The sequence below is a fragment of the Heterodontus francisci genome, chromosome 8 (genome assembly GCF_036365525.1).
Source record: "Heterodontus francisci isolate sHetFra1 chromosome 8, sHetFra1.hap1, whole genome shotgun sequence".
In the NCBI taxonomy this organism is placed as follows: Eukaryota; Metazoa; Chordata; class Chondrichthyes; order Heterodontiformes; family Heterodontidae; genus Heterodontus; species Heterodontus francisci.
This window is the reverse complement of record NC_090378.1, coordinates 80,810,456-80,832,974: the sequence shown is the minus strand read 5'-3', so window position 1 is coordinate 80,832,974 and position 22,519 is coordinate 80,810,456. Positions and strand designations below refer to the sequence as shown.

The 22,519-nt window shown below is 44.2% G+C and overlaps 1 protein-coding gene across 9 annotated transcripts in view; it reads right to left on the bottom strand.

Moving 5' to 3' along the window:
- Nucleotides 1-22,519, bottom strand: part of LOC137372946 (KN motif and ankyrin repeat domain-containing protein 1-like) — a 137,988-nt gene that overhangs the window by 104,446 nt on the left and 11,023 nt on the right. For 2 of the 9 annotated variants that reach the window (XM_068037486.1, XM_068037488.1), the window contains one exon: nucleotides 19,250-19,299. The exons of the other annotated variants lie outside the window; for them this stretch is intronic. The gene's annotated coding sequence lies outside the window, so the exon portion shown is untranslated. The remainder of the gene's footprint in view (nucleotides 1-19,249; nucleotides 19,300-22,519) is intronic. 9 annotated transcript variants of the gene reach the window in all.

Sequence of the window (22,519 nt, the reverse complement as noted above, 5' to 3'; positions counted from 1 at the left end):
TACTCAAACTTGTTTTTTAAAGGGCTGGTTCCCAAACTTTACAGGAATCATTTAAAATACATGATTAGTCTATTCAATATGTTCATAAGAGAAACACTTACAATAAATATAATTGTTTATCCAATTTGTTATTATGTTGTTAGTTTTTTTTCTTCCCTGAAGGTACTGACTCCACTATGGGACTGTTCCACATGTGCTGGAGATCCACTGGTACCCTGCACAGATGAGCATGCAATATGTGTGAGCTTTGACAGTGTGTATTGGTAGGCTATTTGATCATGTAAAGAAAGACCTGCATTAATACAATGCCTTTGTCAACCTCAGGATATCCTAAAGTACTTTTACAGACAATTAAGGACTACAGTGTAGTGATTGTTGTAATGACAGCTGAGTCTCTGTCCTTACCCTGCATTCTTTTGCGATCTTTTTAACTTGTTCTCGAAACATAGGTGGTACAGGCATGGATACATTCATTACCCATGCTAAATTTCCCTGAAAAGGTTGTGTAGGCTCTTCTTTTTAATGCAATTGTTTTACAACTGTAGCTTGCCACGCCACTTCAGATGACATTGAGAGCCAATCACATCGCGCGGTACAGGGGCTACAATAGACCATACTAGGCAGGTTCCCTTCCTTGTAAGAAATTGAGGAATCAGTTGTGTTTTTATCACAACAAGCTGCTCATTGAATTCATTTTCATAATTTGGAAAGGTAGGACTTGAACTCAAAATCCCCAGGTTATTAGCCCAATGCAATAACCACTAGACTGCTGTACCCAAATACATGGACTTTCCAGTATGCGTTGATGGCCATTGATCAAAGAGTGGGACCGATGGTTGATTTTTCTCAGTGGTGGACATTCCTCACAGGTCCTGGAAGAGTCCCTCTTTGAACTGCCTTTGCCCCACCTTTCCTAATTCACTTCCTTTTTACACAATATAATTATGTAAATAAAAAGAAAAAAAATTATTTGGCCCCAAAGCTTATGAAACAGTTGGTCTTCTCCACTTCTCCACTGACCCCGTCCCCCCATCCCCCACCAACCCCTTCACAGGTACCCCTGGATTTTCTGTTCCTAGTGTAGAGATCCTGAGACCAGTAATAAAGTCAACCATTGCTGTAGTTAAGACCAGCAAAGATCTGGCGCCTTCCTGGTCTGCACTGCTCAATAGTACAAAAACATGGGATGTGGCCATTTCTGGCAAGGACAGAATTTGTTGTTCATCCCTAATTGCCCTTGAGAAGGTGGTGGTGGGCTGCCTTCTTGAACTGTTGTAGTCCATTTAATATGATATCTGGAAATACAAAGCTTTTATTTTGAAACAAATGTGTTTCTGGGTAGATACGAAAGGACCACCACATGACAGAACTGTACAAATTCTAACAGATACATTACTCTGTGCCAGAAAAGAGAAGGGAGAATTATACTGCGTTTACCTTTTATTGTCCTAGCAGATTCCATTATCATTAAAATATAACTTACTGAAACATGTAGTAACTCCTTCTTTGGTGATAAAATCTATCTAAATATTTATTTAAAAAAATGTTCTCTTGGTGACTCAATAGTTAAATGCACAGTGTGGTGCAGTCGTCAGGCACACAGATCAGAAAGGTCCTAACTTTGACCTTTAGTTTGTGCTATTTTAACTGATCTCTGTTGAGATGTTAGTGAAGCATTGCAATTGGACTCAATGCCTCTGTTTTAGGAAGAGTCAGGGGGAAGAGGTGGCAGTAGAGGAATGCTGGAAATCAGCTAGAGTTGCCACTCCTGATCCCTCTTCAGTGTCCCTGACTGAAAAGTGGAAGTGGACTGGAGCAAGATTGGCTGTAATGCCAACTCCAGCACAATTGGCCAGATGCTGTCCAGGTGCACACATGCAGAATGGCCTGTTGGATGAGGTGTCACAGATCTGTTGGTGTTTGAAACCCAGTCACCTCTTCAAGACAGGAAGGAAGAAAAGTCTTCTAAAACTCACATCTGGAGCAAGAGTTTCTCATTGAGAAACAGCATTACAGTCACATCATATTCATGGAGGCAAAGAACCATATCCTGTCATGTTCTTGGCCAGCTTATAGGCATCTCAACTATTGCTGCTGTTACGACAGATGAGATAGGGGTCTAGGGGTCCCCTCTCAGCCTTTGCCTGGTCTAACCATAACAGAGTTTAATTTTAGAAACACAATGTTTTTAGCTCCCCCTCAGTGAATCCTTGTTCACCACTTTCCAACTGTAAGGCAAAGAAATCAATTCAACAGGTTTTCTTAGATTTAAACAAGAAAGGTGGAAGTATATTAAATTTAAACTCTAATCCGGTTAACGAATACGAATATGCAACGAGACCGCACTAGCATGCATACGCGATAAACACGCAGATAGAGACAGAAAAAGTAGAAGGAATAAAGGGGAAAAGTTTGAGGCAATATCTGGTAGTTATTTATGGTCCTTTAAGTTCAATGTGGAGTCTTTGGTTGCCAGTAAGTCTTGCTGTTCGTTGGGGCCCAGTGCACGCTTCAACTTGTTTCGAAGTAAGAGTCTTCTCTCTCTTGAGGTTTACGTGTCTTCAGTGGGTCTGGAGGCTTGTGTGAAAGCGAGAGAGAGCCAGCCAGGAAAGAGGCTATCTTGTTCCAGGTTCAGTTGCAAAATTGCAGTCTGACACCAAACTGTCCTATGAGTGCAATTCAAAACTCCAAGTTGGCCAGCAGGTTAGTCATGTGATTAACTGTTTAAACAAACTCCTGCGTTTGTGGAGTTCAAAGCTCTCGGTGGGGGGGTAGTGCTGTCTCTTCCACCGACAAGATTTCAACCGGCAATCACCATTGCCCAGCCCAATCTCTGTTAATTGAATCAGTGAGCAATTCTTAGTATGCAATTGTCCTCCAGTCAAGTGTCTGGTGATCTCTTTTTAAACAAGTCATTTCTTCAGTCCAGCAACAATTTAAAAATTAATTTCATATGACAAAATTAATATGCCTTATTCTTGGCAGATGGGGGTCTTCATAACACTGCTCATGATCAAGCCTCATTTTGTTGAACCCTTATCCCGAGCCTGGTGATTATACTCAGTGTGTTTATGTTGCAGCGGACAGTGGAAGGTAAAGTTATCATACAGATCTCAGGTAGAGTATTTCCTGTATTCAGTTTGTAAAAATGAATTTTTAGATCTGCCTGATTTCAGTCTCCAAGTATCCCAGAGAGGATAGTACACAGGTGTAGCAGATCAAAGCAATTAGCAACATTTCCATAATGTAACAACATCATTGTATGAAATTAGAAAAGGCACAAACTTAACAGTCATTAAATCAATACATAGCACTGCAAGCACTTTTATATTCCAAGGCAACTGATTAAACAGACTCCTAATGTAGTCCTTTTTCAGAGGGAACCATGTGGTGAATTATTATTACATGATAAATGCTAAATAATATAATATATGGGAGAATGGATTTAATTATAAATAAGTATTCTCAAGCTCTCTTGAATGCTGTGTTGCTAAATGCACCACATGCTGTGGAGTGAAACTGCAAGTAAACACACTTAACTACAGAGGATGCAAGCATTATCAGGTAAATGAAATAATATCTGCAGATGTCACATGGTCAGAGTGTCATGTGGTCAGACATAATGTGATCAAACTTTCAGGAATATCTCCAACCAGAGTTGGTAATCCGAATATAAAACTATGAGTAGTTTTGTGCAGTGATCTTGGTTGAGACAGTCCAAGCTCATTTCACTTAGGACCTTTAGAGGCAGCAGAGAAAGGGAGTCATTCAATATTACACACATAGGAAATCATCCCTCCTCCTCCAGAGAGGATTAAAATCAGACGAATCTCCATTGGTATAAGCCTGTAACTGAACCATTTATACCAGGACAAATCCAGGGCTGAACTTTTATTAGTGCTTCTCTAATGACCTCAGGTACTCACATCAGCTAAGTAGCTGATAGTTTTCCCTGTAAGCTTTCACTAGATACAGGTTACATAAAATCATTCTGAATGAAGTTTTACCCTGAAATTACAAAATAAATAACAAACTGCTTCAAAATGGAACAAAGTGGATTGTTGCAATTACTAACACCTGGAAACAAAGGAAGGCCCAGGTAGTTTTGTATAGCCAGACTTATGGACTTTGAATATTGTAAAAGGCAAATGACTATTGACTATTGATTCTGGATAAATTCAACAGGCTTTCCTAAGGCTGACAGGCTGTAAGGAAGAAAGAAAGACATGAAGACCAGTAATGTCATCCTGGGAAGAGAGAGAGAGAGAGAGAGAAAGGTGGCTACTCTCATAACACTGATACAGCAAAAGGTTGCCAAGAAGTGAACTTGGTTGGAAGGCTTGAGGTTTGCAGGAAAAAATTATCAACAGGGTCGCCAGAGTTTGCCTTATTCATGGAAGTCCAGGTCAAAGGTGCTCAAAAGAAGTGAGCGAAGAGGGCATTGGCTTTGAGAAGGACTGGGAGAACCAACCCATTGCGACTGGGGTGATTTTGGGACTTTTAACTGCAAAGATGCCATCTCGACGAGAACACTGTGTAATGTATAAATGTGGTGTGGGGTTTTCAAGTGTTTTAATAAGTTAATGGGAAATACCTTTCTTTGTAATTTAGTGTATTAGCTACCTACTAAGTACTGTTTAGTTAATGTTGATTTTTGGTTTAGCTGTTATAGTAAAAGTCTTAAAACGTGAAATCTTGTCATGTAATTCTTTAAATTGGTCTGGGGAGTTCATAACTCTTGTTTTAAAGTTAACGGGCTCAACTGAAGTCATAACAATGTCAGAAAAGGATTGTACCTGGATTAGCGTTGCCTTGGTTGTTCAGAAGGTGGAATTGGGTGGAGGTGGGAGAGGCAACAGGGGCACTACAATTGACCCATGTTAGGGGGGGAAAAATCGATCAGGCTCCCCATTCCCAAATATACGAATATACGAATCAGGAGTAGGAGTAGGAGTAGGCCACTCGACCCCTCACGTCTACTCCGCCATTCAATAAGTTCATGGCTGAACTAATTACTCCATATTTCCACCTACCCCAATAACCTTCCACCCCCTTGCTTATCATGTATCTATCTACCTCTGACTTAAAAATATTCAAAGACTCTGCTTCCACTGCCTTTTGAGGAAGAGAATTCCAAAGACTCACGACCCTCTGAGAGAAAAAATTTCTCCTCATCTCTGTCTTAAATGGGCGATCCTTTATTTTTAAACAGTGACCCCCTACTTCGAGATTCTCCCACAAGGGGAAGCATCCTTTCCACATCCACCCTGTCAAGACCCCTCAGGATCTTACCTGTTTCAATCAAGTTGCCTCTTACTCTTCTAAATTCCAGTGGATACATGCCTAGCCTGTCCAATCTTTCCTCATGAGACAGCCCACCCATTCCAGGTATTAGTCCAGTAAACCTTCTCTGTACTGCCTCCAATGGGGCGGCACAGTGGCGCAGTGGTTAGCACCACAGCCTCACAGCTCCAGCGACCTGGGTTCAATTCTGGGTACTGCCTGTGTAGAGTTTGCAAGTTCTCCCTGTGTCTGCGTGGGTTTCCTCCGGGTGCTCCAGTTTCCTCCCACATGCCAAAGACTTGCAGGTTGATAGGTAAATTGGCCATTAGCAATTGCCTCTAGTATAGGTAGATGGTAAGGAAATATAGGGACAGGTGGGGATGTGTATAGGAATATGGAATTAGTGTAGGATTAGTATAAATGGGTGGTTGATGGTCAGCATAGACTCGGTGGGCCAAAGGGCCTGTTTCAGGCCCTAACTAAACTAAACTAAACTAACTAAACTAAACTAAACTAAACAATGCATTTACATCCTTCCTTAAATAAGGAGACCAGTATTGTACACAGTACTCCAGATGTGGTCTCACCAATGCCCTGTATAACTGAAGCATAACCTCCCTACTTTTATATTCAATTCCCCTCACGATAAACGATAACATTCTATTAGCTTTCCTAACTACGTGTAGTACCTGCATACTAACCTTTTTATTCAATAAACCCATGGAAGTATACATGTGGGCATTAACTGAGGACAACGTAACCTTATTGTAATGTTCATTACTTCCTCTCCTTCCCAAGGCCCTGCTGACACTCAGGGCTGGATTTTACTAGCACTCTGGAGACGGTCTGGCAGATGGGAATCCTTGTAAAATGGTAGCGGAAGGCGTCGGGTAGGGAGCCCGCAGTTTTCGCGCTGCCACAGGATATTCTCAGAGTTGAGAATCTCTGGCATAGCCACCAACCAACTGGAAGCAGGCGTCTGATTAAACCAATTATAAATTATCAGCCATTTCCCACAGCCGCCGGCATTTTACCAGCATCGAGAGGGCTGCCACCTCGTGGGGAGACTGCCAGGTAAACTGTGGCAGCCTCCTGGGGGTGGGGTGGAGGCTGTGTGCTGAAATGGGCAGACTGTGTGGTAAAGAAGTGAGGGCTAGCAAGTTTGGAGGCAGTACAGAGGGTGAGGCCAGAGTGAAGGGCTGCCAGTGGAAAGGTGTCTCCCAGGTCAACAGCACCTTACTTGGGCGCCTTTTCTTTCATGAGATGAGGAGAAATTTATTCATTCAGAGGGTTGAGAATCTTTGGTATTCTCTATCTCAGAGAGTTGTGGATGATCCATCGTTAAGTAAATTCAAGACTGAGATCGATAAATTTTTGATCTCTCAGGAAATCAGTGGATATGAGGAGTGGGCAGGAAAATGGAGTTGAGGTAGATATCAGCCACGATTGTTTTGAATGGTGGAGCAGACTCAAGGGATCGAATAGTCTACTCCTGCTCCTATTTCTTATGGTTCTTATGTTCTTATATTTATTCTGGGCTGTCAGTTTGAAATTATTAATCCCATGCACCTTTCCAGACCACACCAGATAATTGAATCTCTTCCAGCACTGGATCCATGTTCTGGCGATCGCTCCGCAGCTATTGACTTGCTCGGCCACCTCCAGCCAGCCCTCTTCATGAGGCTTGGTGACCCCCTCCTCCCATCAGTTGCAAGCAGCACCTCTCTCCGTTCCCTTGCTGCCTATGGGAGAACCTCCAAGGAGGCATTGCTAAATCTTGTAGTGACCTTTCCTCGCACTGCAGTCATTCCTGCGCAGGCTCTCTTCCTTAGCACCCCTTCTGTTGGACCCTGTGTCCGTAGCCTGCCTGAAAGCTGCAGATTACCCTTTAAAAATGGCACCTTGTAGTGATCGAACGGCACAAGATCCCGCCCGCCACCTGTGATTGGCCGGTTCCCCTGCCTGCCAGCCGTTAATTGACCCTACATGGCAAAAGCGACAAAGAAGTCCCGTCACCTGCCCATGCGGCCGTCCAACAAGGACAAGATCACCCCCCCACCCCCCCACCCACAATCCTGTTAGGTCCTCGATTGGTAAAATCCAGCCCGTTAACTATGTTTCTCTCTCCACAAATGCTGCCTGACCTGAAGTGTATTTATGAATTGTCTTTTATAGGTTAAGATCTGCAGTTCAGAGGACAAACTATTTCTTTTTAAACTGCAGGAATAATCTGTTTTCACATTCACCCATTAATGTTTAAATACATTCAATATTTATGGATCAGTGGTTTATTGCACTGGCCTTTCACCTGGTTGGCCTTAATTTGAACCCAAATGGCAGACTGCATGAAAGTTTCCTTAATCCTGACATGGGAAAGTAAAATCTGTCTGAATCCTGTTCCCTTTAAACAGGGGTTTGTGACTCAAAACTGGCCCCAGAGTGAAACATGGGCAGAATCGTCCTACCTCAGACCCTGCTGGAATCATGGGACCATTTCCAGATCTGGAACCTGACTGTCTGAATTGTGCGCCCAGCAGTTGCTCTTTACTAAAGCAAACCAATTATCCTGTCTCCGGGCTCCCGGACCAATCAGGGAGGGTGGGCGGGATGACGTGTCCATTCTGTCAAAGGAAGGATTTCTAATTTAAGGGATCACGGCATGAGTCAGAAAAACTCATCAGCACTTGGAGTTTTGAGGCTGCAGCAACCACAGGAATGAAGAGGAAACCTGGGAAGGTTGCTCCCCGAGTCTCTCACTCTTACCTGGAGATCCTGTAGAGGAATCTGAGGGGCTGTCATGAGGTGAGCTTTCCCAAGGACAGGAGGAAGGGGACAACCTCTCCATAGATGAAAGTGACTGAGGAAGGGAGCAGCAGGAATGAGGTTCCTCCAACCTGGAGACAGTGCACCAAGAGGATCTTAGGAGGGCAGGAAAGGTGAGTGCATAACACTTCCAGGTGCCAAGATCCATACTCTGACTTTCCCAGCATTCTCCTGTACAGTAATCCTCAGGCCAACACAACTTGCAGCTACACACATTCCTCTCTCTGCAGAAACCTCACAACCCCATCTGAACAGTCAACACTTGCGCTCATCCTCATCCTATTGCCCTCAAGCACCCTTGCATCCACAAATGGTGTCCTTCCCTAATCTCCACACTAGCCCATTACAAACATTTGCATCTCTCTGCTTTCTCTCCTTCCAGGAGAGCACACAATCTTGGCAAGGGGCAGAGACCCATTGGGGGGGAAGGAGGTTCAGCAGGGGTGGGGAGAGGGGGTGTGTGCCCCTTCCATGACAGGCACCTTTTTGGCCATTGGCAATCCGTGCCCAACAGGCCCACTGGAAAGGAGGTCTTTTTCCAGGAAGCCGCAGATGTCAGCAGCGATCTGCCGTGACAGCCTGAACCTCCTGAGAGACTGGTGCTCACACATGTTGAGAGAGCTGATCCTCAGCTTGTAGACCCTGTGTTGGGGGTCTTGCCTACTTCCACTGGATTTCAGTGTCCATCTCATCTGCCTTTGGAGGGGCATGCGGCTGAGGCGGAAGCAGCTGGCGCTGGTGCTACTGTTACTCCTGCTGTTACTGGAGCAGTTTGCCATGGTGTGGTCTCTGCTCCTGACCCCCAGCAGAGGTGGAAGGTGGAGCTGTATAAGCTGCTTCCATGCCGTGGTGAAGGCTGGCAGCAGGGAAATGCAGCTGAAGGTGAGTGAAATGCTAGACAGGTGACGGGCCTTCCAAAAAGTTGGCAACCACCTGTCAAGCAGTGGGAGCACTCTTTGAGAGCAGAAGTGCTTTGAACAGCAGTCTCTCAATGGCCATGGCTGGAACTCTTCAATGTAACTGATTAAAGCCTTCACAGCCTGTCAGTTTCAATGAAGAAGTTCTTCCCACCGTGCACTGATCTCAGTGACCCTGGAGACTTGGTGACAGGCCAGGAAATGGTTTCTTTGGCTGGGAAATCCAGGAATCAGGGCTAAAGCAGATCATGATTGGTTTCTTAACAACTTCAGCCACTTCTTAATTAATAACCTGACAGAAACAAGGGGGTTTCCTGCTCGCATTCAATGCTGCCCTGGGGAAACCCGGAAGAGGGCAGGATGATGTTGGATGTTGACCCAAGGTCAATTTCCGGGACTTTCCCATCCTGCACCCTAAATCTGCCTCCACCAGGCTGGGAAAATTCTGCCCAAAGTTACTAGTTTTGTAACTTGTTTTTTCTCTATTATGGATAATGTTAAGTGAAGGCCAATGGTACTGAACCTCACAAAGTTGAAGACAAGACCAGATAAGTCAAGTTAGGTGAACCAATGCTGGCTTTTAAAGCCTGTAAATTGTAAAAGGAGGGAAAGGGGAAACTGAGCGAGGTAAGAAGTTCTACAGGCCTGGGAAAGAATGCCAACAGAGACACTGGCAAAAGCTGACCAATAGCTTCAAAGAAAAAAGCCTGACACAGACACTAAGAAAGCTGAGAACTCAAAAACAGCCCTGAATTTAACAGTGGGACATGGGTCTTGTAATTTAAACCTTGGGGATAACCAACATTCTTTCATTTGTACTGCGAGAACGACAACCCAAATCTATATATTGTCTTTAATGTAGAAAAATGGCAGATGTATGGTAAGAGGGGCAGGTTTTGGGGCTGAAGTTGCAGTGAGATGGACTTAGGTGACAGAAAGGACAGCTGCCAAAGTTTGGGTGAGGGATGGGAGCATGGACAATAGATGAGGGTCAGAGGAAGGGAGTCTTTCTTATTGAAAAGAGTGGATGGAATATGTAGTTGAAGGGACTCGCCTTTTCTCACTTTTAAAGAGAGGTTGATTAGCGTGCAGGAGAGACATGTTCCTGTGAAAATGAGGGATAGAAATGGCAAGATTAGGGAACCATGGATGACAGGTGAAATTGTGAGACTAGCTAAGAGGAAAAAGGAAGCATACATAAGGTCTATGCGGCTGAAGAAAGACGAAGCTTTGAAAGAATATCGGGAATGTAGGACCAATCTGAAACGAGGAATTAAGAGGGCTAAAAGGGGTCATGAAATATCTTTAGCAAACAGGGTTAAGGAAAATCCCAAAGCCTTTTATTCATATATAAGGAGCAAGAGGATAACTAGAGAAAGGAATGGCCCACTCAAGGACAAAGGAGGAAAGTTATGCGTGGAGTCAGAGAAAATGGGTGAGATTCTAAACGAGTACTTTGCATCGGTATTCACCGAGGAGAGGGACATGAAGGATGTTGAGGTTAGGAACAGATGTTTGATTACTCTAGGTCAAGTCGGCATAAGGAGGGAGGAAGTGCTGGGTATTCTAAAAGGCATTAAGGTGGACAAGTCCCCAGGTCCGGATGGGATCTATCCCAGGTTACTGTGGGAAGCGAGAGAGGAAATAGCTGGGGCCTTAACAGATATCTTTGCAGCATCCTTAAACACGGGTGAGGTCCCGGAGGACTGGAGAATTGCTAATGTTGTCCCCTTGTTTAAGAAGGGTAGAAGGGATAATCCAGGTAATTATAGACCGGTGAGCCTGACGTCAGTGGTAGGGAAGCTGCTGGAGAAGTTACTGAGGGATAGGATCTATTCCCATTTGGAAGAAAATGGGCTTATCAGTGATAGGCAACATGGTTTTGTGCAGGGAAGGTCATGTCTTACCAACTTAATAGAATTCTTTGAGGAAGTGACAAAGTTGATTGATGAGGGAAGGGCTGTAGATGTCATATACATGGACGTCAGTAAGGCGTTTGATAAGGTTCCCCATGGTAGGCTGATGGAGAAAGTGAAGGCGCATGGGGTCCAAGGTGTACTAGCTAAATGGATAAAGAACTGGCTGGGCAACAGGAGACAGAAAGTAGCAGTGGAAGGGAGTTTCTCAAAATGGAGACGTGTGACCAGTGGTGTTCCACAGGGATCCGTGCTGGGACCACTGTTGTTTGTGATATACATAAATGATTTGGAGGAAAGTATAGGTGGTCTGATTAGCAAGTTTGCAAACGACACTAAGATTGGTGGAGTAACAGATAGTGAAAGGGACTGTCAGAGAATACAGCAGAATATAGATAGACTGGAGAGTTGGGCAGAGAAATGGCAGATGGAGTTCAATCAGGGCAAATGCGAGGTGATGCATTTTGGAAGATCCAATTCAAGAGTGAACTATACAGTAAATGGAAAAGTCCTGGGGAAAATTGATGTACAGAGAGATTTGGGTGTTCAGGTCCATTGTTCCCTGAAGGTGGCAACGCAGGTCAATAGAGTGGTCAAGAAGGCATACGGCATGCTTTCCTTCATCGGACGGCGTATTGAGTACAAGGGTTGGCAGGTCATGTTACAGTTGTATAGGACTTTGGTTCGGCCACATTTGGAATACTGCGTGCAGTTCTGGTCGCCACATTACCAAAAGGATGTAGATGCTTTGGAGAGGGTGCAGAGGAGGTTCACCAGGATGTTGCCTGGTATGGAGGGCGCTAGCTATGAAGAGAGGTTGAGTAGATTAGGATTATTTTCATTAGAAAGACGGAGGTTGAGGGGGTCCTGATTGAGGTGTACAAAATCATGAGAGGCATAGACAGGTTGGATAGCAGAAGCTTTTTCCCAGAGTGGGGGATTCAGTTACTAGGGGTCACGAGTTCAAAGTGAAAGGGGAAAAGTTTAGGGGGGATATGCGTGGAAAGTTCTTTATGCAGAGGGTGGTGGGTGCCTGGAACGCGTTGCCAGCGGAGGTGGTAGACGCGGGCACGATAGCGTCTTTTAAGATGTATCTAGACAGATACATGAATGGGCAGGAAGTAAAGAGATACAGACCCTTAGAAAATAGGTGACATGTTTAGATAGAGGATCTGGATCGGCGCAGGCTTGGAGGGCCGAAGGGCCTGTTCCTGTGCTGTAATTTTTCTTTGTTCTTTTTTTTTGTACTCACCCCCCACCCCCAACTGCATGTGCTTCATGCCCCATGGGAGTGGAAGCAGGGAGAGAGATGTCTTTTTTCAACTGGGAACTGCTCTGGGATAGAATAAGGCTGGTATGCATGTTCCTCTGTTTCCATTTGGTGAGGTGTCTGCCAGTCCCAGCAAGTACTCCCATTGACACTTGCAAAGTGCTGGCAGCATCATCAGCCATCTATTCTGACACACCTCAAAACCACAGTTGCTACATTTTTATCCTATTGCCGGCCAACACAAACAAACAAAGAGCTCAGCAAACATTGACAGGAGAACATTACCTGGATTTTCTCTCTTCCTTTGATTAGCCACTGAGTTGGAGGGTGGGTTGAGGGGGTCTTTTTTATGCTGGCAGCTGAGATAGGTGCCAAAACAATACAAACATCAAATCTACAAAGACCCCACATCTACACCTCAGCTGCTGGAAAAAATTGCAAATTCTATACAGTTTATCATGCTCACGAGAAGTCCGGTAATGAAAATATAGTAATGAAAACTGAAGAGTTGTAAAAAAAATTGACTTTTCCTTTACAAAGTGGACAATGTGCTGCAATATGGCCACCAAAGGTCAGGCTGACTTGGCCTGTATATTCAAACAGTCTCATTGTCTGTTAAGGACAAAAGGATACATTCCAAGCTAAGAGGTGTCAATTACATCCACCCTGAAACCATCAAGAGACACTCCTGAAACAAATAAGGTGTGAAGTAGTCACATCCTTGACCATTGTGTGGTCACCACAGGGAGAGGGCCATGCATCTCTGAACAGAGGCTAATGTGAGAGAATTTTATCTTAAAAGCTAACTCTGAAGAGAGAGAGAGATATCATAAGAACATCACCGAAAAGCAGTCCAACCAAGGGCTGTGAAAAGTACCCCAGCAAAAACCAAAGAAGGAGCCCTGCTGTGAATTCTGCACTTCAACTTGGTGCAGCAGAGAACTGAAAGTGACCACTGCTTCCAGTCTGAAGTCTTAATCACCAGAAAACTACAGACACCCAGGCCTGCAACTTTAAAAGAAACTGCCCACTGAGAAGATTCAACAAGTTTACTGTGAATCCCAAACACCTACCTCACTTCAAACTATTTACCCTTTTCCTCTTTACCCTATTCTTGTTTGTGTGTGTGTGTGTGTGTGTGTGTGTGTGTGTGTGTGTGTGTGTGGGTATGTGTGAGTGAATGCATGCGTGGGTGTAGTTGTAGTTTCGGGAATATATATTGTTCAATAAATAGTTAACCTTCTCTTTTAAACCTACAAAAATACCTTCCACTGTCTGTTTACTTGACAAATAAAACACAAGGGGTTAAAACCCTAGTAACAAAAACACTTGTTGTGGTCAGTGGGAGGTGAACAGTGGGAACAAGCCATGCCATCACCCACCTGGCCGTAACAAGTTAAATTTTTAAATAATTTATTGCTTTCACTTAGACCCTCAAAACTGATAAGTTGTTGTTTGGAGGGCGGCACAGTGGTGCAGTGGTTAGCACCGCAGCCTCACAGCTCCAGGGACCCGGGTTCGATTCCAGGCACTGCCTGTGTGGAGTTTGCAAGTTCTCCCTGTGTCTGCGTGGGTTTTCTCCGGGTGCTCCGGTTTCCTCCCACAAGCCAAAAGACTTGCAGGTTGATAGGTAAATTGGCCATTATAAATTGTCACTAGTGTAAGTAGGTGGTAGGGAAATATAGGGACAGGTGGGGATGTTTGGTGGGAATGTGGGATTAGTGTAGGATTAGTGTAAATGGGTGGTTGATGTTCGGCACAGACCCGGTGGGCTGAAGGGCCTGTTTCAGTGCTGTATCTCTAATCTAATATAAAGTTAACTTTTAGGCTGGAGCACTTGCCTGACCTACAGCCACTCCTTAAGGGAATGTCAATCCCAAGGTCAATCCCAAACTGCACTTCAATCTATCGCGTTAATCAAAGGAGTCAACTCAAAGAGCAAGAAGCATGTATTTGAACTACGCAGTAAAGGGTGACAGGGTTGCAATGTAGATTGTGAGAATTCAGCAGTTCGGGCCAGGCTCTATGATGATTTTAAACCACAAGAGTGGACAACATTGACTGGGTTGAAACCATTAAAATGTGGATGGTTCACATGTATGTAGCTGCTAACATGGGTAATTCAATACAAGAGGTCAATATTTTTAAGCACAGGACATCAAAAGCAAAGTAACCGTTTTGACGCTGAAAGCCTTGATATGCCAAAGTTCTTAATGTGCAGTATTAATTCTACAAATGCACTTTAAACACGGGCTGTTAATCAGGGATTGTTTTGCTTAAACCCATCTGCCAATTGTGTGCTTATACATCTTCAACATTCCTTTTGTAATCTGTTCCTACAATAATGAGGCCATAAATGAGCCGAGGCACTTTGTTTAATGAGCTGTATCCAGCATTGAAATTGCAGCTAATATGAAATTAACTTCAAATCCAATTAGATCCCTTTCTGAATACTCAACCTTGTCTCAAATACTTCATAGTTAAATGTGCTTCCTCTAATTAACTTTTTATTGCTTAGCGTGTCTATACCTACCTCTAGCATGAGCGCAAGACAAGCTGATCATGCTCTCTGTATACACACAACAGCTCTACCAGGCAACATTCTACAGAATCTCGGGGCATCTCAGGAAGTTTACATTTTTATCAGCAGACACTAACTATAGGACAAAAGCTGGCAAACACTGAGTGCTGGCATAAAGAACAAGAACAAAGAACAGTACAGCACAGGAACAGACCATTCGGCCCTCCAAGCCTGCGCCGATCTTGATGCCTGCCTAAACTAAAATCTTCTGCACTTCCAGGGACCGTATCCCTCTATTCCCATCCTATTCATGTATTTGTCAAGATGCCTCTTAAACATCGCTATCGTACCTGCTTCCACCACCTCCCCGACAGCAAGTTCCAGGCACTCACCACCCTCTGTGTAAAGAACTTGCCTCGCACATCCCCTCTAAACTTTGCCCCTTGCACCTTAAACCTATGCCCCCTAGTAACTGACTCTTCCACCCTGGGAAAAAGCTTCTGACTATCCACTCTGTCCATGCCACTCATAACTTTGTAAACCTCTATCATGTCGCCCCTCCACCTCCGTCATTCCAGTGAAAACAATCCGAGTTTATCCAACCTCTCCTCATAGCTAATGCCCTCCAGACCAGGCAACATCCTGGTAAACCTCTTCTGTACCCTCTCCAAAGCCTCCACGTCCTTCCGGTAGTGTGGCGACCAGAATTGCACGCAATATTCTAAGTGTGGCCTAACTAAAGTTTGATTTTAGAGATACAGCACTGAAACAGGCCCTTCGGCCCACCAAGTCTGTGCTGACCATTAACCACCCATTTATACTAATCCTACACTAATCTCATATTGCTACTACATCCCCACCTGTCCCTATATTTCCCTACCACCTACCTATACTCGGGGCAATTTATAATGGCCAATTTACCTATCAACCTACAAGTCTTTTGGCTGTGGGAGGAAACCGGAGCACCCGGAGGAAACCACGCAGACACAGGGAGAACTTGCAAACTCCACACAGGCAGTATCCAGAATTGAACCCGGGTCGCTGGAGCTGTGAGGCTGCGGTGCTAACCACTGCGCCACTGTGCAGCTGCAGCATGACTTGCCAATTTTTATACTCTATGCCCCGACCGATGAAGGCAAGCATGCTGTATGCCTTCTTGACTACCTTATCCATCTGCGTTGCCACTTTCAGTGACCTGTGGACCTGTACGCCCAGATCTCTCTGCCTGTCAATACTCCTAAGGATTCTGCCATATACTGTATACTTTCCACCTGCATTAGACCTTCCAAAATGCATTACCTCACATTTGTCCAGATTAAACTCCATCTGCCATTTCTCCGCCCAAGTCTCCAACCGATCTATATCCTGCTGTATCCTCTGACAATCCTCATCACTATCCGCAACTCCACCAACCTTTGTGTCGTCCGCAAACTTACTAATCAGACCAGCTACATTTTCCTCCAAATCATTTATATATACTACAAAGAGCAAAGGTCCCAGCACTGATCCCTGTGGAACACCACTAGTCACATCCCTCCATTCAGAAAAGCACCCTTCCACTGCTACCCTCTGTCTTCTATGACTGAGCCAGTTCTGTATCCATCTTGCCAGCTCACCTCTGATCCCGTGTGACTTCACCTTTTGTACCAGTCTGCCATGAGGGACCTTGTCAAAGTCTTTAATGAAGTCCATATAGATAACATCCACTGCCCTTCCTTCATCAATCATGTTTGTCACTTGCTCAAAAAACTCAATCAAATTAGTGAGACACGACCTCCCCTTCACAAAACCATGCTGCCTCTCGCGAATAAGTTCGTTTGTTTCCAAATGGGAGTAAATCCTGTCCCGAAGAATCCTCTCTACTAATTTCCCTATCACTGACGTAAGGCTCACCGGCCTATAATTTCCTGGCATATACAAATTAGATTAGGAAATGGTGCAAAGACCCTTAATTGCAAAACAGTGAGGTTGCAGGGAGGAGGAAGAGTATGTAGAACAGTGTATTTGAAGCTTAGGGGTTCCGAAGGAACTCCCAACTATCTTCAGCTGCTTCATCAATGACTTTCCCTCCAACATAGGGTCAAAAGTGGTGATGCTCACAGATGAGTATTCAGTATCATTCGTAACCCCTGAGATACTGAAGCAGTGTCTGCTCACATGCAGCAAGACCTGGACACATTCAGACTTGGGCTGATAAGTAGCAAGTAACATTCGTGCCATTTCCCCTTGACATTCAACAGCATTATCATTGTTGAATCCCTCACCTGGAGGGTTAACCATTGATCAAAAACTTAACTGGACCAACCATGTAAATACTGGGACCACAAGAGCAGCAAATCCTGGAACTCCCTCTCTAACAGCACTGTGGGTATACCTAGATGACATGGACTGCAGCTGTTCAATTGGATTTATGAATGGGAAGTCATGTTTGACAAACCTGTTGGAGTTTTTTGAGGATGTTACTAACAGAATTGATAAAGGGGAGTCGGTGGGCATGGTATACTTGGATTTTCAAAAGGCCTTTGATAAAGTCCCCCACAGGAGGTTGGTTAGCAAAATTAAAGCACATGGGATAGGAGGTAATATACTGGCATGGATTAAGGATTGGTTAACAGGCAGATAACAGAGAGTAGGAATAAACGGGACATTCTCGTGTTGGCAGGCTGTGACTAGTGGGGGTACCGCAGGGATCAGTGTTTGGGCCCCAGCTGTTCGCAATATATATCAATGATTTGGATATGGGGACAAAATGTAGTATTTTGAAGTTCACAGATGATACAAAACTAGGTGGGGAATGTGTGTTGTGAGGAAGATGCAAAGCGGCTTCAAGGGGATTTGAAAAGATTTAGTGAGTGGGCAAGAACGTGGCAGGTGGAATATAATGTGGAAAAATGTGAGGTTATCCACTTTGGTAGGATGAATAGATGTGCAGAATATTTCTTAAATGGTAAGAGATTAGGAAGTGTAGATGTACAAAGGGACCTGGGTGTCCTTGTCAATAAGTCACTGAAAGCTAACATGCAGGTGCAGCAAGCAATTAAGAAGGCTAATGGTATGTTAGCCTTAATCGCAAGAGGATTTGATTACAGGAGTAGTGAAGTCTTGCTTCAATTCTATAGAACCTTGGTTAGACCGCACCTGGAGTACTGTGTGCAGTTTTGTCCCCTTGCATTAGGAACGATATTATTGCCATAGAGGGGGTGCGACGAAGGTTCACCAGACGTGTTCCCGGAATGGCGGGACTGTCCTATGAAGAGAGATTAGGGACACTGGGCCTGTATTCTCTAGAGTTTCGAAGAATGAGAGGTGATATCATTGAAACCTACAAAATACTCAAAGGGATAGACAAGGTGGATGCAGGTAAGATGTTTCCTCTGGTTGGGAAGTCTAGAACCAGGGGACACAATTTCAAAATAAGGGGGAAGCCACTTAAGACAGAGATGAGGAGAAATTTCTTTACTCAAAGGGTTGTGAATCTTTGGAATTCTCTACCCCAGAGGGTTGTGGAAGCAGAGATTGACAGATTTCTAAATACAAATGACATAAAGGGTTATGAAGATAGTGTGGGAAAAAGGCATTGAAGTGGATGATCAGTGATGATCATATTGAATGGTGGAGCAGCCTCGATGGGCTGAATGGCCTACTCCTGCTCCTATGTTCCTATGTTCCTAAGACAGGAATTCTGTGGCCAGTAATTCATTTCTTGACTCCTCAAAGTCAGGAGTTTGATGGAATACTCTCCACTTACCTGGATAAGTGCAATTCCAACAACATTCAAGAAGCTCGATCCCATCCAAGACAAAGCAGCCCGTTTGATCGTCACCCTATCCACCACCTTCAACATTCACTCCCTCCACCACCGGTGCACAGTGGCAGCAGTGTGTACCATCTACAAGATGCACTGCAGCAACTCGTCAAGCCTCCTTCAACAGCATCTTCCAAACATGTGACCTCTACCACCTAGAAGGACAAGGGCAGCAGATGCACAGGAACACCACCACCTACAAATTCCCCCCAAGTCACACACCATCCTGACTTGGAACTATATTGCTGTTCCTTCACTGTCGCTGGGTCAAAATCCTGGAACTCCCTCCCTAACAGCACTGTGGGTGTATTTACACCAAACTGACTGCAGGGGTACAAGAAGATGGCTTCCATAACCTTCTCAAGGGCAATGAGGGATCGGCAATAAATGTTGGCCTTGCCAGTGCCACTCACATCCCAAGAATGAATAAAAAAAAGAGAAAGAAAAGTTCATAGGAGCAATGACCATTGTCAAATTAATAAAACAGCATCTCATGGAGATTGGAGACTCGAGTTGAGAGAAGGATCACTTATCAAACAAGCTTTTCCTTGTATCCTGTCCTTTCTTCATACAACAGTTCCCACTTAACCCATATGAAGATAAGTAGACAATCTATGTCACATTAGAAGAATAAAGGTAGTCAAGGATAATGCGGGCCCTTTAAAAAAAAGATGGCGGTAACATTGCAAGTGAAAATAAGGAAATGGCACTTACTGGATAATTGCTTTGTGTCAGTCTTCATAGTAGAGGAAGTGAAAATATACCTGACATTTCAGAGAAATAAATAATGAATCAAGGACTGGAACTCACTAATGTTAACATAAGCAAGAAAACAGTATTAGAAAAAATAATGGCACTAAAGATTGACAAATCATCAGGACCTGATGGTTTCTACCCCAAGGAAGTAGATGATGAAATTGCAGATGCTTTAGCCGTAATCTTGCGAAAGTCTCTCAATTTAGAAATTGTCCCTTTCTAGTGGAAGATTGCAGATGGAACTCCTTTATTTAAGAAATGTGAGAGAGAGAGACCAGGAAATTATAGACCTGTTAGTCTAACATCTGCTGTGGGAACGTTATTAGAATCTGCAATTAAGGACAGAATGACTGAGCACTTAGAGAAATTTGAGCTGATTAGAGAAAACCAACATAGATTTGTAAAGAGTAGGTCATGTCTAATATTTTGAGTAAGTAACTAAAGTAGTAAATGGGGGAATGTCTATGGAGGTAGTTCATATGGACTTCCCGAAAACGTTTGATAAGGTTCCAAATAAGAGACTGTGAGCTAAAGTTAAAGCTCATGGAATTGAAGGCAAATTATTGACCTGGTTAGGAGATTGTTTATGTGGTAGAAGACAGAGGGCAGGGTTAATGGTGTTATGCCAATGTGCTTTGTTGAATGATAATTTTCTTTAGTATACTGACTGGGGATCTGAACACATATTTTTTTTTAAAGATATTTTAAAAAGACAAGCTGCCAACAAAGTCATCCTTTCAGCTTAAGAAGATCACCTGGTTTGCTACACTGTATCCTACATTGCAACGGATTGTGAGGAGAGAGACGAAATGTCTGCTCAGTCCCCAGCAAGAACCAAGACCCAGGAAGTTTAAAGGAACTACCTGTTCTCTCAGCAAGTAGAGAAATACTGCTAACTGCTATGTTTGAATGACTGGCCCCTCAAGGCCACATTCGTCCAGAGGATGCCCACCACAGTCATCCAGGGCAATGAGGCAGTGCAATGAGCAGACTGCCTTGACCTTAGCTGGAAATGTCAGGGTTGCACCAAGACATAGTGGCAGAAAAGGTGAAATTAAGGAATTATGAGCATGAAGGTGGCTCTGGTGGTTAAACTGAATTTGTTAAACTTGTAAATATTTAACAATACATTTATTTGCTGTAATCTTTGATACATTTTCATTTATCATTTAAACTTGCTGAGGTGAAAGGCTAGGTGTAGGTGTGCTTCATGGCTGCCACGCTTTGATGCTTACAAAGGAGTGCCAGGCATGGCCATTCTGGTGTAAACTTTGATGTTTGAGCCTTCAGTCTTCACTGCCTGCTAGCTGAAGCTTGCAGTTTTGTAATAGTTTTCCGTAGCGACATGCCTTTCTTTGTAGGCTCAGTTGGCCGTCCCCTCTATACCTTGCATAGGAGGTTTTCCGGTTCCATCACAACCTGGATCCGGTAGAAGGGGCAGGTATATTTAAAGTGATATTATAGTGTAGCTGCTTCTAATTGAGGGGTCTTGGCTGGATGCTGGACATTTGTTCAAGTGTGCCACAGGTTTTTCCAAATTCAGTATTCAACAGCCAGTGTGTTCAGTACAGCTCCACTCCATGTGCAATTGTAGATGGCAGAGGGCACCTGCTTTTAGATTGGATCAATAGTTAGGCTGACAGGGGAAGGTGAACATCCCAGGAAGGTAAAGTATTTGTTGCATTAGAGCTGTAATCAAGTAGGTGCCTCACTCTCGGCTGAAACGTCCAAATATAAGGTTTTCCCTGATGTCCTGTGCATGTCTCTCCATGGCCCTGACATCCATTAAAGACTCATTTACATTAATGGCTTCCTTCTCAGGCGCATTCAATTCATCCTCATCTGAGGAGGAGTGGTGCTCCTTTTGTTCCTCCGCCTGCAAAATATGTCCATGTTGCATTGCCAGATTGCGCAGTGCACAGCAGACAACAATTATTTATGACACCCTCTGTGATGCGTACTGAAGAGCTCCTCCAGACTGGGCAGTGGAAGCACATTTTCAGCAAGCTAATGGTGTATTCAATGATGATCTTGGTGGAGTCCCTCCCGACTGTATACCACTGTGCCGCCACCTCTGGTGGGTCCGCCCTGCCACTGGGATAGGACATATCCAGGGATGGTGATGGTGGTGTCTGGGATATTGTCTGCAAGGTATGATTTGGTGAGTATGACTATGTCAGGCTGATGTTTGACTAGTTTCTGGTAAGCTCTCCCAACTTTGGCACAAGCCCCCAGATGTTAGTAAGGAGGTCTTTGCAGGGTCGACAGGTCTGGATTTGCTGTTGTCATTCAAATAGTTATAAAGGCGTGAGAATTCATGGTATGCAATTGTATGTAAAGTTGGAACCCGCCACCTGACCACATGAGGCCCGAGTGCCACAAACATGTTGCTGGCTTAATCTCTAAAATTTTACCTGCCATCGGGATTGTGAAATATCACCTCCTACCTAATTAAGCCATCCCACCCACCACGGAAGCCGCTTCTGCAGGCCCCATAAAATTCCCCCCAGAGAGTCGGCATGAATGGGGCATTTTCAGGTTGGCAAACTGTAACTAGTGGCGTGCCACAGGGATCAGTGCTGGGGCCTCAACTACTTACAATCTATATGAATGACTTGAATGAAGGAACCGAGTGTATTGTAGCCAAATTTGCAGACCATACAAAGATAGGTAGGAAATCAAGTTGTGAGGAGATGTGAATAAAGGAGGTATTATCAGTAAGTTTGCAGATGACATGAAAATTGGTGGTGTTGTAAATAGTGAGGAGGAAATCCTTAATTACAGGGAGATATAGATGTGCTGGTAAGATGGGCGGAGCAGTGGCAAATGGAATTTAATCCTGAAAAGTGTGAGGTAATGCATTTTGGGAGGACTAACAAGGCAAGGGAATATACAATGGATGGTAGGACACTAGGAAGTACGGGAAGTCAGAAGGACCTTGGTGTACTTGTCCATAGATCACTGAAGGCAGCAGCACAGGTAGATAAGGTGGTTAGGTAGGCATATGGGATACTTGCCTTTATTAGCCGAGGCATAGAACATTTGGGTGGCACAGTGGCACAGTGGTGAGCACCGCAGCCTCACAGCTCCAGCAACCTGGGTTCAATTCTGGGTACTGCCTGTGCGGCGTTTGCAAGTTCTCCCTGTGACCGTGTGGGTTTTTGCTGGGTGCTCCAGTTTCCTCACACAGTCAAAGACTTGCAGGTTTATACATCAATTTGCCATTAT